The 12,807-nt window shown below is 42.8% G+C and overlaps 1 protein-coding gene across 1 annotated transcript in view; it reads left to right on the top strand.

Annotated features, from left to right (window-relative positions):
* The first annotated feature begins 2,830 nt into the window (after nucleotides 1-2,830).
* Nucleotides 2,831-12,807, top strand: part of CTNNA2 (catenin alpha 2) — a 976,906-nt gene continuing 966,929 nt past the window's right edge. The window contains exon 1 of the mRNA XM_087823861.1: nucleotides 2,831-2,913. The gene's annotated coding sequence lies outside the window, so the exon portion shown is untranslated. The remainder of the gene's footprint in view (nucleotides 2,914-12,807) is intronic.

The raw sequence follows: 12,807 nt of genomic DNA on the forward strand, positions 1-12,807 counted from the left end.
AGGACAACACTTAAATTAAGAAAACTAAAAAAAAAGAAAAAAGAAAACTGAAAACAGCCAGGCTCACAGGAAACGTAAAAAAAATAAAAATAAAGAAATAAAGATTAAAAAGTATCCCCTTGGTTTAGAATGCAGACAAATAAAATGATAGTTTTTCAGAATCCAACGATAGCCACTATTTATACAAGAGTGTTTATCAGTGAGAAGTAAATGTGGCTAAATACTTGATTTGGATGCTTCCATAGGGTAGCTAGGGGTTTCAGTTCCCCTTTATTCAAAATATAAAAGAGTAAATTCTTTGGAGACAGAGAACAAAAATTGCAGCTTCCATTTGCCTGCTGGTGACTTAAATGCATTGCCTCAGTAATTTGTTGTTACTATCTAATTGACAGAAGATAGTTTGGTGCATTTTGAAAGAAGAGTGAGTGAGGCCAAGGGTCTGAGAAATAAGGAATGGCTTTTATGCTGTTATTTTTTATTACCTGTAATTTAAGGCAATTGCATGAATAAAAACCTTATAAATATTTTAAAAGTGAATTTTAAGGGTTTTTAAAGTCAGTACAAAACAAAAAAAGGGAAATCTCATTTTGACAAGACAGCAGTTGGTCTACATTAGTTTTTATTTCCGTCTGCTGCCAACTAAAATATAGAATTATAAATTTACTCCTAATTTAAAACAATACACAAAGCTATAAGCGAATCCTCTCACCGTTAGAGATGAACTTGTCTGATAACTCTTTGGCCTGTGCGTTTTAGATTATCCCCTCCAGCCTGACTAGAAAATAAAAAAATTACAGGAATAACAAAAACAACAGCTACAAAAGTCAATCCTTGAGAGTACCCTGCCTCATTTAACTGAGCCTGCTCTACCCTTTCCACATTCTTGGACCATTTAAAATCGGAGGTGTCCTCTGCGTCCAGGTACATACTGCCTAGCAGTAGCCTGAGGCATCCTTCTTTATATTCAAGCACCTCCCTGGAGAAATTATCCCCCTCTTACCACTGCAAGGCCTTGCGCTGCCTCCCTAAATCTTCCCTATTTTTTCTTCAAAGTCTAGTTGGAGAGCCTAATGCCTTCCATCCTACTTCGGGTGTGCTCTTTGCTTATTCCACCCTGATCACATCTTTGGGCGCACCCGAGTCACTTGGCGCTCGGCATTCCCTAGCCAAGCACAGCCTGTGCCTTCCTCGGTGCCTCTCCGGTTTCTATAGGCTCAGACTGGGGAAAGGCCGGGGGGAGGAGCTTTCCCTGCCGCTGTCCGTGGTCCTGAAACATCCTTGTGGGCTATGGAGGTTTTTCTTAATCCTACATCGGGTGACTCGTGTTTCCTCCCAGGAATTTTTAGGTGGGTAAAGTAGTGGTGACAGGGAAAACGTAAGGCCAGAAGACACTGGAAAAGAAGAGGAATGGACAGAGTCAGAGCTCTCACGACATTGCTGGGAGAAAAGAACACACTTGGCTTTGACATCATTTTCAAACAATTGCAAATGCCAGCTTGGGAACCAGAGGGGGATATACCATAGCTGACAAAGCCAGTGAAGAAGGATTGTAAAAAAAAAAAAGGTGTGCACCAAGTGACACAGAGCCGAGCAAGCGTCGGCGTGAGAAAACACACTGATGTTGTTGGTGGGCGAGGAGACCAGACCGGCAGCGCGCTGTGAACACAGCGTCGCTGGTGTCAAACCAAACTGACATAGGTTGTGTCTTTATTTTCATCTCCTGATTAAAAATAAGTCCCTTGGGATTGTAGCAGAACAAAGATAACTGTAACTTGTGTTTCAGATCGGATGCCGCTGTGCACCTTTTCGGTTCTGGCGCTTCTGTAAGTTACATTCTAGCCCCAGGGGATGGTAGTGGGCAGAGTCCACATACTCCCGGCCATCTCTGGGTAAGTTCCCCCAACTAAAGTGTAACCTCCTCCAGGACAAACGCGAGATATTAAACATATTGGGATATCTCAAAATCCCAAAGTCGAGTACATGGTGCAAATTAGAGGCTCAGTCCTATCCTTGAAGTCAATAAAAACAATCACAATGCCTTCCACAGAGAAAGTCCTCAACAAAGGCTTGTTAAATGAGCAAATGCTTCGTTTGCTATAACGCTCCCCTCCTCTTCCAGGTCCTTTAAAAGTCCATTCCTCGCCTTGGAAACGCAGGTCCTAGCAAACCTCCCGACCGCGCCAGGCACTACCTTCGCCGCCCTGGGGCCCTGCGCTCCTCCTGCCGCACGTCCGTGCCCTCTCTGGCTCACCCTTTATCCCCTCTACGCAACCCCGGCCCCTTTCTCCCCTCCACGTTCTCTCCTTTGCCTGGGTCTCTGTGCGGGTGCTCCTGCCTCCCGGCCGCTCGGCGCCACTTCCCCGCCCGCGGGGTAACGCGGTTGTCATGGACACAGCACCTGCGCCCTGCGGCGGCGCCCCTCCGCCCCCATCCCCTCCCCCCACCTGCAGCGCCCCGCCGGCCGCGCCTCTCGGGCTCCGACCCCGCCCCGTGCGCTCGGCGCTCCCCGGGCGGCGCGCTCTCGGGTCCCCGCACCCGGCGCCGCTCCCCTCGGCCCGGCCGAGCGCTGGGGGCGCGGGGGCGCTAGCGAGCGAGCGGGCGGCCGCGCCTGCGCACTGCCGGCCTCCCCTAGCGGCGATCCGGGCCGCTGCCGCTCGCGCCTGGGCAGGACGCGGCGCGGGAGGGGAGGGGCGGGGCGGGGGCCGCGCTTCGCTTCCAGCGCCGAGTGAGGCGGAGACCCGGGCTGGCGGGCGGAGCAGGCGGCGCCGCACCTCGGCCGGAGGCGGCTGCAGCAGCTGCCGCCCTTGTCCCCGCCGCCGCCTCTCCAGCCCTTCAGCGGTCTCCCCTGCAGCTGCTGGGCACCGGCGAGAGAGCGGGAGGGAGGAGGCGAGAAACTCCCACCGGCCCACCGCGGTGAGTCCCGGGCAGAGCATCCTCCATCCCTGCCGCCTCCGTCCCTCCCAGCCGCCGTCCTCCCCTCCCTCCCGCGTCCCCCCTCCCGCGCTCCTCCTTCCCAACATCCCTCTCTGCGCTCCCCTCCTTCCCCTTCCAGCCTTTCTTTCATCCCTTCCTGCGCGCCTCCCAGCCCCGCCGCCTCCCCGAACCCTTTCTTTCTCCCCCGGCCGCCCGCGGCCGCCCGCCCTGGACCCGCGGCTCTGCATCCCTTGAGTCGGCTCCATCTCTTTCGCCCCCTGCCCTCGCCCCTTCCCCGCGGGGAGAGCCCTTGTGCTGCTGAACTGTCCGGGTTCAGGGGGCTTCCAGAAAATTGGGCGCGGAGACCGGGAGACGCGCTCTTGCACCGCGGAGACCGTGCCGGTCCCGACGTTCTTTGGATGAAGGGTCAAGTTGGAAAAAGAGTCCTGGGAACTGGAAACAGAAAGCGGCTCGGGGAAGAGCCCCTGGATTTGTGCTGTATTAGGGTGGGGGTGGGGAGGCTTGTCACTTGGACAGGTTGCCAACGACCCTCCCCCCTCCCCTCTTGAACAGTTTCTTTTTTCCTCTTGGGAATGCCATATTCCCAGTGTGTGTCTCCCTAGTGTAAAATCCAGCTTCCCCTGCTTTGATTGTCTCCTGTGAGTAGCCACAGGGGAAGAAGAGACCCGGAGGGAAAGGGGAGGGGAGAGGAGAGGAAGGGTCGTGGCAGTGGACGCTTGTGCCCCTTTTCCCCTAGGCCTGCTTGGATTGATATTTTCAAACCACCCGCCTCACATAGGGCTTGGAATTGAACCCCCTTGTGCCCTGAGTCCTGTGTCTGTCTGCTTCAAAGGCGGAAACTCTCTAAACTTTAATGCGTGTGCACCACATTATTATTTATGGAATGTTTTCACCAGCGCCCCAAAACACTTACCGTGGATTGATTTGGGAAGATAGGGAGCAGAGGGATGGAGGAGAGGCATTTCGTTCATCACGGGTTAACTGCTAAAAGAGGACAGTGGATAGATAGGCAGTGTTTGGAGTAATGAGGTTATACTCTACTCCACAGGCTTACAAATATACCGTTTTGGTAGCATTAGCTGCATTATATGTATAGCCTTTAGCAGATAACCTTACCCCTCTCGTCTGCCTGATGGGAGTTGTGAAGATGTTTGGAGAGAAACGTACAGCGTGATTTTTCTTTGCGGTTTACATTGATGGAAAAGTTGAATTAGCTCTGGGATCATCACTGACACTTTCACATTTCAGTTGCTTTTGCACCACTTAGTTTCACCAAATAATATATTTCACTTTGCTTTCTGTAGCTAACACTCCAGCCCCTTTGGTTATATAGGTTAATAGTAATTTGGCAGTTTTCCTTTTTGCAAGCAGTGCTGCTGCAAAGTTTATTTATATATATGGCGGGACAGCCATGCCTCAGAATCTTCAGTGTGTTCATCATTTCAGAAAGGCCCAACAAACAGTATAAGTACAAACCAAAAATGCAGTCGTTAGAAGCCTGTATTTTGCCCTATCTATAGTCCCCTTTAAAAAAACCCAACAAAACCAAAGAACCTTAATATTCATAGAATAGCTGTGTTTTATGTTTAATGAGTGTGTGGGGAGGGACTGAAGTGAATGGTGTATTCAGTGGAGCTGCCAGTAAGAAACTATTTTGTGGAGCAAATTATTGATTTTTTTTTCTTTTCATTTCAATTATTATATGCCAGTGGTACAATATGTACTCTTGCATTTTATGAGAATATGAAGTAGGAGTTGAGATGATGAGAATTAACTTTTCAATGTGACTGAGTGCTGATTTGATGAGGAGCTGATACAGTTAATCATCTGAATCAGTTTTTAGGAAGTGTGTGATATTAGGAATGATGGACCCGCCCTTTGCCCCAACTCCCCTTGGTAGGAATGCAATGCTGTTTGGTTTGGCTGACTCTGAAGCTGTGTGGCAGAAGTTTAGTTGAATTAGGAGTGTTACCAACATCCTGATACAGAATTGCAGCCAACCTTGTCTGTATTTGAATGGTTACATCACTTGATGATGAACACAGTTGTAGATAGCCATGTATGTTGCTGTCGTTGATGATGATGTTCCCTTTCCTGGAATGCCATGAAGCTAGTACAAACTTTGGTAGTGATCATATACGAATATAATAAGTTAGTGCTATCCTAATTTACTCCCAGGTTACTTTTCTTTTCCAGTATCTCTACTGCTCCCTCTTTGTGGGGCTTCAAAGATGTGAGTGTGGTAAGGAGGCAGCCCCTGAGTCAGCCCTGCTTGATTTTTATTGCAGTTTCTAGACAGTATGTGGGTGTGTGCCTCAGTTTTTAATACTGTGCTTACTAGGGAAAGAAAGGTACCTTTTATTGTTTACTTTGTAAATATCCATCCATTTACTGAAAGCAAAATTTACAAGGTTATTAAAAGAAAATAACACTTGTTTACAGCAAGATTTTGAGAGAGACTTGAGTGAAATGAATAAAACATGAAATAGACGACTAGCTAATGTCTTATAGAAGCAGCCTACTACTCTGACCCTAATCCAGTTTACAGATAAAGACCAGCTTCTGAAGAACTTCATTTCTATGGGTTTTTGCCTTTAGTTTACTGGAGCTTTAAGAATATATAGTACATATAAAGCCCAATGGAACATTTTATGCACTCTATAGGAAATATTCTGGAACATTCTTTGTGCTTCCCTCACTCGGAGCTCTAGAAACCTGCCTAACCTTATGCTAAGTGGTATGAGGTATTCGAAAGAAGTAAAAGACACTCTCTTTGGCCTTAGCTTACACTCTAGTTGAGGAGAACAGGTATTTGCATGAGGTCATATTTCACAGTAGCTAAGAAGGTCTTTGGAGAGAGCTTTAGATTTGAGTGTGTGCTCTACTTAAGTAGTAGGGTGTTGTGCCCTTGCGTACCATTTAAGTCTTTTCCCTCATCTACAAAATGGGAATTATGGTAGAGTCTGGTTCATGGGATTGCTTTAAGGGTTAAATGTGTTAAGCCCTGTACTTGGTACAAACAAAGCATGTATTAAGTAAGCGTAATTATAATTAGGAGAAATGGTTTAAAAACAACCCAATCCCTGGCCAGTTTGGCTCAGTGGTTGGAGCATCGGCCTGCGGACTGAAGGGTCCTGGGTTCAGTTCCAGCCAAGGGCACGTACCTTGGTTGCGGGCTTGATCCCTGGCCCCAGTTGGGGTGGGTGCAGGAAGCAACCAATCGATGTCCCTCTCTCACATTCATGTCTCTCTCTCTCTCTCTTTTCCACTCTCTCTAAAAAAGCAATGGAAAAAATGTCCTTGGGTTAAGATTGAAAAAAATATAATAATAAAAATAAAAATGAAATCAATCATCCAAGACACTATATGATTATGTACTGGAAAGAAATGAAGACCAGGTGCGTTAGAGGAGTTCCAAAGAGGACAGATGTTTCTGTAGCCAGGGAAAGATTCCCTTCAGGAGCACCTGAGCTAGGACAGAGACTCCTGGGAAGAATGTCACGCAGGGTGGATACCACAGCTTGAGGAGCAGGGAGGGAAGAAGCCTGGTGTGTTTGGGAAGACTATTACTGGAATTTTTGACATACCGGTGAGTGTATTCAAAGGTATTAGATATATATATATATAGTCAGAGTAATTACAGTGTCAGCTGGGATAAAACAGCTTCTTGTGTGTGAGGCCTGTTTTGTCACAGAATGTTCAGCTACCCAGGGGACCTTGCTTAAGTTCTTTGTCTCACCCAAAGCCGCATCCCAAGAAACGGAGGAATCCAAGGTCTGTGTCACAGGGTGGACCCAGGCTATTGTTTTTATCTTTTTCTTTAAACATCAAGGCATAAAGAGAACTTGACCATTCTAAATAATAGCAATTTAATTTTATGATAATATGATTATCACAGCTCTCTCTTATTTTGCCTTAGTCCATGACTATTTCAGGATTTGGAGAATAATAACCAGGATTATTTTATGTTGACATATAGGAAGCCACTGTTTGTTAGGGTTACTGTATTTTCTGGAACTTTATTTTTACTTTATTATTGACTTTGCTTAATTACCATAGGCTCCTTTTTTTTTTTTTTTTTTTTTTTTTCCGTGGGGCTGGGGGTGTTCAAGATTATTAATGACTCCAAATGGATTATGCTCTTTCAAGTGTTTTACTGGGAGACAAAGCTGGAGGTGAGGAGAGAGGATCTGTCTGGGACTGTGCTCTGTGTAAGTTAAATATCTGCTCAGTGTGGGGTGGCAGCTGTTCACTGGCTAAGTCTGTTGGTAAACCTTCGTGTTCATTAACTATTTTGAAGTATATATCCATGAAATATTTTTCCAACAGCATAAATGATGTAATTAAGTTATTTTATTTAAAAGAAAAAGATTTCCAGAAAGTTTTACCTGTAGGTAACAAATGTCAGTATTTATAGCACTCATGTTTAACCCATTTTAAGTATATAAACAAAATTTCATTGCTTTCTCCAACATGGTAAATGCTTTTCTTATATTTATTATTTTGTAGTTCTAATGATACATGAAATTGATTTCGTGACTATTATCTTAAGATACATAGTTAGAACATTAATGTATATCAAAAAGCTAATAGTTGAACAGACCATACACTGTAGCATTTTTATTTATATTTTGAGATTTTTCTCAATATTCTGATGTTTTAAAGATTCAGCAGATCTAAATAAAACATTTTCAAATATATTACCTCTAGTCAGTTCCATATTAAAGCACCAGTGATTTCTGACAAGTTTTACTTTTGGACATTTTAATTTTTTTCAAAAGTGAACTTTACCTTGGAGGTGAATTCTAACTCAACCACAGATATGCATTCTATAACTCTTTGAAATTATTAGTTGTAACACATTATAAAATACACAAAGTGATAGTCTGACTTTATAAAACTTAGCTTTATAGGACTTTTATGCCTCTCTGTTTAAAGGCTGCCTATTCATGTAACTCTTAGACTGTTACTTTTCAGCTGTGCATCCCATGTGCATTAACGGGAGTGAAATAAGCAATTGTGAACTCAGGTTCAGGTGGTGGCAAACAGAGAAATGGAGTAAGGATGAGATGAAATGAATTAATTTTGTTTCATTTATTGAGCTGAAAATTTATAACTGCCTGATTAATTAGGGGTTGTCTATATTTTTTGCTCTCATGCTGATACGATTCATATTGCAGTTGTTTTAAAGCATCTGCATATAGACATACACACACATATGTATAATTTTTTTCAGTTAACAGTTTTTAAAACTAGATCCTGGATGAAAAACATATATGTAAAACCAGGTGTTGGTTTTTCAGTACTTTGCTAGTTTTCAGTATCTTGCTATTTTGTTTGCTTGGCTTTTTGAGAGGAGCCATGTGATTTAACACTTGTGGGAGCTGCCCGACTGGGATAGAGGTCCAGATCAGCTAACAGCCTAACTTGCTCCAGCGTTCCTACATTAAATGAATGACCTGCCATTGGGGTTGGGTTGGCATTTAACTGCCTTAATTCACCCCAAACCAAGTACAGTTGGCCTGTTTGAGTAATGTCACTGTCTTTGAAAAACTAAATGGCATTTATGCATTTAGAATAGGATATTTATTTAAGAAGTTATATATACTGTAAGGTTAATATTTTTGTCTTGCTTGTCCCCTGAATTGTATCCTGTAGGACTGTGTGGGTGCCTTCTTTCTATCAATCTAGCTCCAAATTCCCATTAAAATATTTTATAGTCAAATTTTCTGAGGTATGTTTTATATATAATAAAGTACACCCATTTAAGATACTCTTCTGTGTTGACAACTATACCTGTGTGATTACCACTGTAGTTAAGATATAAGATATTTCCACTGCCCTAAAAATTTCTCCTCTGCTTTTCATTTCTATAGATCAGGCTTTCCTCTTCTAGAAATGGATGTAGATTGAATCATAGAATATGTACTCATTTTTGTCTCCTCCTTTCATTGAGCATAGGTTTTTGAGATTTGTAAATAATTTTGAGTATATAAACTTTGAGAAGAAAATATAGGGGGAAAAACTTTGTGATTTTGTTTAGGCATAGGTGTCACAGGATGCAAAAGCACTAACTATAAAATTATAATAAAAAGATAAAGTCTATCAAAATTAAAAGGATTCTGCTCTTCAAAATCACATGATTTGCTAAACTTATGTATCTGTATATATCTGAAAAAAGACTAATTATCCTAGCTGTATAGAGAACTCTTGTATCTCAATAAGAACACAAACAATCCAGCTAAAAATGAACAAAATCTCTGAAGAGATATTTCACAAAAGAAGATATACAAATGACCAATGAGCACATGTAAAGACATTTAACTCCCTTATTCACCCAAAATAATGAAATTTAAAATCCACAATATGCTACCACTCTACAAACACTAGAATGGCTAAATTTAAAAAAATGGACAGTATCAAGTTTTGGAGGGGATGTTAAGTAACCTATGCACTCGGAGTTTGCTGGTGGACATGTAACACTTTAGGAAACACTTTGGCAGTTTCCCTGAATGCTAAAAATACTCTTACCATATAACACGGAAATTCCACTCCCAGGTGAAATTAAAACATATGCACAAAGACTTTTACATGAAAATTAATATCAGCTTTGCTCATAATAGCTTCAAACTAAAACCAATCCAAATATCCCCCAGATTCCCATTTTAAAGTTATTCTTTTGAAATGGAAAACAAAGCTGCCAATATGTTTTTTTAGAGATGTGCTCTTTACTATGTGTAACCTGGCAGCAGAGGAAAGGGAATACATTCAAAAATATTTGTAAGCAAAACAAGAAATCCAGAGGTTGGTGACTCCAGGCCTTAGACCTAAGCTTAGCTTCTCCTCTCTGCCCCTCTCTGGACTCTGTCCCCTCTGTGTCTAGACCCCATCCTCAGCCAGTGGTATGGTGGATGCTTGTTCCAAGCACATCATATAGCATCAGTGTCTCTTCCAGAAAAACAAGGAAACTTTTGCCACAGTCCCCCCTTACCTCTAATCTCACTGGCCGGCATTGGGTCACATGGCCACCCCCAATCCAGTCTACAGCAAGGGGGAAGGAGGCACCATGCGTGACAGGCTTAGACTGGTCAGGGTTCACCTGCTGGGTGGGACTGGGGTCCGGGTTAGCTTTCTCTGAAGCATATGGCTGAGTGGAGGAAGTGAAATGGATAGATGAGCCAAATGGCAGCTCTGTTAAGAAAAATGAAAGGGATTCCCGGCCGGGTGTGGCCCCGTGGTTGAGCATCTACCCAGGCACCGTGAAGTCATGGTTTGATTCCCGGTCAGGGCACTTGCCCGGGTTTGGGGCTCTAGCCCCAGTGGGGGCGTGCAGGAGGCAGCCAGTTGATCTTTCTATCTCTCTATCCATCTCTCTTCCCCTCTCTCTAAAAATTAGTAAAAACATATATTTTAAAAAAAGAGAAAAGGGAAGGGGAAAAGAAATGTTGAGTAAGGAAACAGCAGTGTTTGCTATCATTTGATTTAGAGACCTGCCATGACGTTCTCAGTCTCGTGGGAAAGAGGTTGCAGTAGAAAGATAGGTTTGTAGGAAAAGAGGAACAAAAGCATGTAGATCCTAGTTCACAAAATGAGCTGGAAGGGGAGGGAGCCTAGATCCAAGGGAATAGTTCGGAGTGGGCAAACATACAGCAGTGACAAGCAGAGCCAGGCCCATGGGGCCCATGGAGTTGGGACAAGAGGCAAGAGGCAGTCCTGGCAATAGTCTGAAACCCAGGCAGGCAGACTCGATTGCTGTTTGCCCATCTGTGAAATCAGGACCTCAGGCAAGAAGATTTTCCCGTTTTGCTTGTTAAAGCAGAAACTAAAACAGTAATTATTCTCTCTCTCTCTCTTTTTTTTAAGGTGCTTTCAGCCACTTAGATTCTTGTGTTTTTTCCTAATATTTCCGTTACACATTAGTTCCTTAGTTAAGTGCTAGCTGATTGAATTCAGTGTCTGAACGCATTTTATCTTTGAACAAATCCTACAGATTTCTGGTTAAACAAATGTAGCAGTCATACATCAAGCACTTTCTTACAAGCTCCTAAAACCACTGTTTTGGGGGCCATAGCCCTGGATCTCTGTATGAGTAAGGGATAGTAGTGCTTGACCTCGTGACTTGACAGCCTAGTAGAGGTGAAAAGTACCCGAACAGTTAATAACAGAGAGAACATGGTAGAGTGTGTAGTATGCAGTGTGGTGCTGACTCCACAGGGGCATGGGTCTGAAGTCCAGGCAGAGCCAGAACCAGAAGCTTTGCTCTAGTTATGGATGGGAGAGAGATGAAGGAAGGGATGACCTTGTGTTAGTATCTTTTAATTCACCCTGCCTTGGTCTGGGAACTGGGACCGGGCTGAGTCAGCAGGAACACAGGATTAATGAGCACAGCAGTGGGAGAGGTGAAGCCACATCAGGAGAACTGAAGCTGGGACCCTGATAGCTGCTCCCTGGGCAGCTGAGAAGTGGGACTGGAGTTCAGGGGAGAGGCTGGGAGTGAGGGAATATTTTGACACTGTCTCTACAGAGGTATCTCAAGAATGCAGAAACAGAAGGTACATTGTCTCAAAAAGAACATGTTTTGTGTTTCACACTTGCATCAATTGACATGACCGTTGTAGAACATCTAGAAATGAACAAGGAAAGGAAATTTGAGAATAAAAATTCCTGAAGTCTAACTCTCTAGTGAACATTTGGTGAATTTCTAGTTTTTTTGTTTGTTTTTGTTTTCCCCCTATGAGTCTACCTGAGCTTATCATGTAGAAGTCTTTTTAAAGCAAAGCTGAGATCATAGGTATTATGTATTGTGTTCTATTTTTGTTAGCTAAACATATTGAGCATTTCCTAGGAAAATGAAGTCTTCTTCCACATTAATGCCTGTGTAACATTACATTGATTGGAATTTAAGTTTCCAGTGTTTGGCTACCCTCAGAGATAAAATGTTTGTGCTATCTGCCTTCAAATATGGGCTGTGTTGTGGATAGGATTTTAACTTTGGGAGCCTCAGGAGAGTGCCTCAAAGGTATAGGTGGTTAGTGTCTATGTAGCAAGATGTATATTTTTTATATTTACTTAAATGGTAATGTGGTATTCTATACCTCATTTTCACTTCACGTATAGCTTAACTGGTAACGTATAGATACACACCATTATATTTTAACTGCTGCCTATTATTTTATAGTATGGTTGTACTATGATTTATTTAATTCTTATGTTTTCATAGACATTTAGTTCCTGCTATTTTGCTATGTCAAACAATGCTGCGGTAAACATCCTTATACAGGTTTCTTGTCCACATGTACTGGTGTGTTTTTTTAAAGGGTAGACTGATCCCAGTAATTTTGGAGTCACGAGGTAGGTGCATTTTAGATTTTAATAGTTGATGCCCAATTGCTCTTCCAAATGGTAGTGCTAATTTACATTCTGCTAGCAGATCTGAAAGTACATATTGCCCTTACCCTTTTACCAATATGGGATTATTCTAAACTTGGAGAAGTTCCCAATGAATAGGTGAGAGTGGTATCTCTTTGTCCTATGAATTTGTTTCTCTGATTTCTAGAGAGGTTGATTACCGTTTCTTTCGTTTCTTCTTTTTTTTTGCCTAATGGCTGAATGTTTTTCTTCTGCTGTGATAAATGTGTTAATATGTTTACCTAGGTTTTTCTAGTGTATTATTTATCTTCTTATAATTTATAGGACATATTTATATTCTCTGGATCTAAAGTCTTTTGTGGTTCCTGAAGTAATGATGTGATATCATAACTACGATAGCTTAACATTATGTTGTAATATCCAGTAAGTGATGGCTTTTCTTTTCCCAAAGTTTCTTGTCTATTTTTGTACCTTTTTTCAGAAGAACATGATAACTGGGTTATC

Source organism: Miniopterus natalensis, chromosome 13, assembly GCF_054644295.1.
Source record: "Miniopterus natalensis isolate mMinNat1 chromosome 13, mMinNat1.hap1, whole genome shotgun sequence".
Taxonomy (NCBI): domain Eukaryota; kingdom Metazoa; phylum Chordata; class Mammalia; order Chiroptera; family Miniopteridae; genus Miniopterus; species Miniopterus natalensis.